Source organism: Lactuca virosa, chromosome 3, assembly GCF_052849685.1.
Source record: "Lactuca virosa cultivar CGN04683 chromosome 3, Lactuca_virosa_CGN04683_v6, whole genome shotgun sequence".
Taxonomy (NCBI): domain Eukaryota; kingdom Viridiplantae; phylum Streptophyta; class Magnoliopsida; order Asterales; family Asteraceae; genus Lactuca; species Lactuca virosa.
In genome coordinates this window covers 54,306,155-54,311,163 of record NC_136428.1, presented here as the reverse complement: position 1 = coordinate 54,311,163, position 5,009 = coordinate 54,306,155, and the positions used below count along the sequence as shown (strand labels likewise).

Here is a 5,009-nt window from a genome sequence, read left to right as displayed (position 1 = left end):
GTGGGGGCACGAGGTAGTCATGGATATTGAGGAACTTATGACTAAACGTTTTGAAATGGCTATGGGGAGTTCTGAAACCATTTTGAAGAAAACAGAATTAGACAAATATCTAGGGGAAGACCGTGAAGCTATGGATGCCAACTTTGACATTTTAAAATGGTGGAAGATTCAAAAATGTAGGTATCCTGTTCTTGAAAATATGGCCAGGGATTTGCTTGCTATTCCAGTTTCTACGGTTGCCTTCGAGTCGGCTTTTAGCACAGGAGGACGGGTGCTTGATTGCTTTCGAACATCTTTAACTCCTAGAATGGTGGAAGCCTTAGTATGCACACAAGATTGGGTGTGTGATTCTCATGATGCAATTAATGTTGATGACATATTGCTTGAAATAGAGAAAATAGAGGATGGAGGTTAGTATTAAATTCACAAAGTTTTATTTTTTATTTATATTTGTAATGTTTTCTTTTTTATTTTAATTCACCGGTTTGAATGACTTAACTGTGGAGCAACCCAGTATCATAATTGATGAAACAGTTGATGAATTAGCTGAAAACATTGGAGGTATTATTTTATTAAAGTTTCTATACATTAAAAAGAATTTAAAAATGTATCTATTTGTCTACCCCGATTCTGTTGTCAAAAAAATTAACGCTTAATCTGATTTTTTTTTTACTTCCTGCCATCAGATTGGAGGTTTACAGAATCTGATTAAACTCAATTTCTGCCCAGATTATACATGAATCAAGGTAATCTTAAGTAATAAGTAGGGCTGTAGGGGTTGAGTTGTATCTTGTATGATATTACATTGATGAACATTGAATTATAGTATTTACTGATACTCTCAATCTGTCACTTTTGTCTTAATTTTAATGTTATTTCTTTTTATTTTTTTAGGAATGGTGTTGAAGTGCTAGTTGTTTGTTGCATTGCTGGAAGCTAGAAATAGTGAATGAATATTTTGAAAAGTTAATTGTGTGTTTTAAACTTTGAATTGTTTTTTGGAATCTTGTTTGTGTGCTTTAAACTTTGGATGTTTTTTAGTTCATGAGGGTAACAAATACACTAGAATGTTATATTTTGTCATTTAAACATTTGAATTAGTAATATGTAATGTTCTTTTTTTATATTGCTCACATTTGAAAAAAAACAAATATGGAAGATTGCATTTTCGGATATCCAAACTAATATCCGATTCTGTATCCGAAATTTCGGATATCCGAAATTTCGGATACGGAATCGGATATCAATATCTAGTTTTCGAAATTTTCGGACATCCGAAATTTCGGATATCCGGTATGAACACCCCTATTTAAAGTAGATTGATTAATTTTTTTATGACCTCTCAACAGGAATACAGTAATAACATGTAATAAGAACAGAGTAAATGCAAGAAATTGGAGAAGAAGAAGGAGAACAAAGTAAATAAAGAACCTGGTAAAAGGAATTGGAGAAGAAGACCGCTGAAGAAAACACTGTAAATCGTAGGACACAATCCAAAATCCTAAGAATAACAACTTCAATGTAATCGTATATATAGGGTGTTTTTGAATAAAAAAATAATTATCTTCCAAAAAAATTGGGATCCTAAGATATCATCTTGGAGATTTTCGGCTATTCATTTGGAAAAAAAGGAAGATATCAGTTATACCGGTTAAAAATTTTAAATTAATTGATTTGCTTATTTAATGAGTTTTAAAATTCAAACCAATATCTCAAATTGATTCATTTTATGTGGGATATATTGGGAGATAAATTATGAATAATATTGACCTTAATTTTGACACTAAAATATTTTGTTGATTTAATGGGATCTGATTAGATTTTATAGGTTAATAACTAAATTATTGATATGCTTATTTAATGAGTTTTTTCAAAAAAAAAAGTTAAACGAATTTGAATTTTAAAGCCAAATGTTATAAATAAGGGAGTTAAATTAGGAACAATATTAATTAGAGAAACTGATATCTCGTATATAAATGGAATGATGTGCTTCAATAGATAACATAATTGATGAATTTAAAGATTCTATAATTATTAAAGATTCTATAATTAAATGTAATTGTGTTTGAATTTTTATTTGGGTAAGATGATGTCAACAATTTGATCTAAGGGTAAAAAACATAGGATTGAAATACAATCAAGGGCCCCGATTGCTTTAGTGGTGAATTAATGGTTCTCTTTTAATAATATTTAGAGATTTTTTAGCTGACACACGGGTCAACCGGTTCAACAATTGGGTCCGATTTTCAAAATTTTCATACATTTTATACATACCTACATATATTAAAAAATATTATTTTTATACATGTTATGTTCGTTTTTTTAATATATATATATATATATATATATATATATATATATATATATATATATATATATATATAGAGAGAGAGAGAGAGAGAGAGAGAGCTAGGTTCGAGTGCTTAAACTAATTATTATGTGGATGTATGGTTGATTGTAGACCAATCAAAATTTTAAAAATAAATAAATAATCAAACAATTAAATGAGGGTAATTTAGTAATTTGATAAATTATTTCTACAAATACACTCCTATAATTATGGTAATTACTTTGACCTAGTTTTCTCCCTTTTTAAAACAATCAACAACTCACTGTATTCTATCTCATTCAAAATTACTGATTGTCGATGATCCTCCCTAACCCTAGCTCCAAAACAGATAAAATATACCACGGCAAGTTGAAGTGCGAGATAAAGCGAACGCCCGCCATCGTCATTCCCCTCACATCTCCCTCTTCCCCGTCTCCCTAAAATCACCACGTTAAATCCATTCCCCTCATGAGAAGTCGACGCACGCTTGTCCGATCGAGAAAAGGCATAGAAATCCTCTGGGATTTGTTGCATAACTCGAAAGGAGAGGAATGTCAGTGGTTTGGTCGGAAATGCATGGTGGGAGCGGCGGTTTCGAGCTTTTCCGGTGAGTGCTTCATCATCATCGGTGACTCTTCATCTCCTTCATCTTATATCGTCGTCGGAGCTGCTTTTGTTGCCGCTGTCTTCCCCATCTTCCACCTAGCCGGAGACGCCTTCAACATCCTTCTCATCTCTTATTAGTTCCTTTTATCTTCTATTCAGATCTACCGTCCCTTTTCCCCTTTAACCATAACCACATTCGCTCCCGATCAAACCCTAATTCTCCATCTGTTTCTCAAATTTCAGTATTTTATGCGGGATCTTATAATCTATAAGGTCCAAGTTTCTAATTTTGGACGCAATTTCAACGTTGATTTTCAAAAATCCGGTGACGGCAATGGGGATTTCCGGTTTCGGGGTGACGATAATAGGAGTAGTTCTTTACAGTGAGGCAAGGAAAAGATCTAAAGTCACAGTTCACTGACAGCCAAAAAGAAAATTCACCGGTGCACGTTCTTTTCCTCTTGCTGTCATTTGATCATTGATGCCTATTTAATTTCATTTCTTTCTCAACTTAATTGAAGGTAAAGAACATCACACGATTAGATTGTATAGTATTTCATATTACTGTATACCATTCATTTACAGAACATTCCCCTGTTTCTGTTTGTACCTTTTTACACATTATCAGCAACATGAAGTTAGAATACAAATTTCCTGAATTGAAAGATTCTTGAAATGATATTATTTGCCTCTTTATAGTTCTATGTATGTAGAAATTAATTACCTACTCGATTTAGTAAAACATGGATTTGTGGTTATGCTATAGAAACTATTGAGTATGTTCCAATTCATCTTTACCTTTAATATGAGAATAAAATAATATTATCCCTCTAAATGTTTGGAGATATGTATATTGTGGTCCGATGACACAATGGGATGGAATAAAAGAAAGGATAAAATGTGGTTATGGATACGTGTGAAATATGTGAAATAAGTTGTTTATTTTTATTTATTTTTTGTTTCATTTTCATTGTTGGTTGCTATTGTTGTATGTGGCATATTATTTGTGTCCTTTAACAGTGAAGGAAGTGAAGAACAAAGCTCCATTTGAAGTTATTGTTAAAAGATAATATGGACAAATGGACTCTTCGAGTTTATCAAGGAAAAGAAGGACCTCAATTTGTTACTATCTTAAGGTACTCTTTTTTTTCAATTATAGTAACTTCTTATGGTTTTCTTTTTCTGTAATAAGCAATTGCAAGATCTATGTCTCAAGTTATGGATGGACACATATATTCTGTCAGTTGGTATGTAGTGTATTCTATCAGAATGTTTGTTATAAATGTTTTCCATCAAAATGTGTTTATATGTATATAAATAATTTGTTAGTTCTAGTCTTCAAATTACAAACAAATTGGTTCACTTGTTCAGGATTCTTAAAGAAGACCAAGTGATGTGGACTTTTTCTAGAATCAAATGAGTTTGCAAAAAAAAATTCTCAAGTGTATTTTGGATTCGAAAAGAAGATCAAAGACATTTTGGATTCTGGAAGAAGATCAAGTGTATTCTGGATTCCGGTAGAAGATGAAGTCGTTAGAAGAAGAAGATGATGATTCTTATAACAATTTTAAGAATGTTGTGATGATAATTAACAATTTCCAAATAAATGTAATTTATATTCATAGTTGTATTCTTTAAGAATGAATGTAATTAATGATTTTAGTAATATTGATAACATCAGAATAAAATGTTTTTTTAAGATAATCATAATCACATTCTGTTACAATCTCCAAATTAATAGAATTATTATAAAAAAAATCAGATTTTTAAAGTTTAGAGAATTAGTTATTCCATAAAATATGCAAGTTTTATTTTTTAACTTTATTTTAATTGACTAAAATACCATTATCATGAAATTAGATGTTATTTTCATTTATCTTTAATTCAATAATATGTATTAATCACTTTTTTAAAATAACTAAAATGATTGGTCCATAATCAATCTTACATCTACACAATAACCTAAGCATATATATATATATATATATATATATATATATATATATATATATATATATATATTGTTTTTTCAAAGTATTTGAGTTGTTATTGGCCTAGACTAGATGCCTAGATG

At 30.4% G+C, this 5,009-nt stretch overlaps 1 long non-coding RNA gene across 1 annotated transcript; it reads left to right on the top strand.

Annotated features, from left to right (window-relative positions):
* The first annotated feature begins 482 nt into the window (after positions 1 to 482).
* On the top strand, positions 483 to 1,004 carry LOC145162415 (uncharacterized). The gene is made up of 3 exons (XR_013739093.1): positions 483 to 561; positions 687 to 746; positions 895 to 1,004. It is a non-coding gene; the product is annotated as an uncharacterized LOC145162415 (long non-coding RNA).
* Positions 1,005 to 5,009: the final 4,005 nt, after the last annotated feature.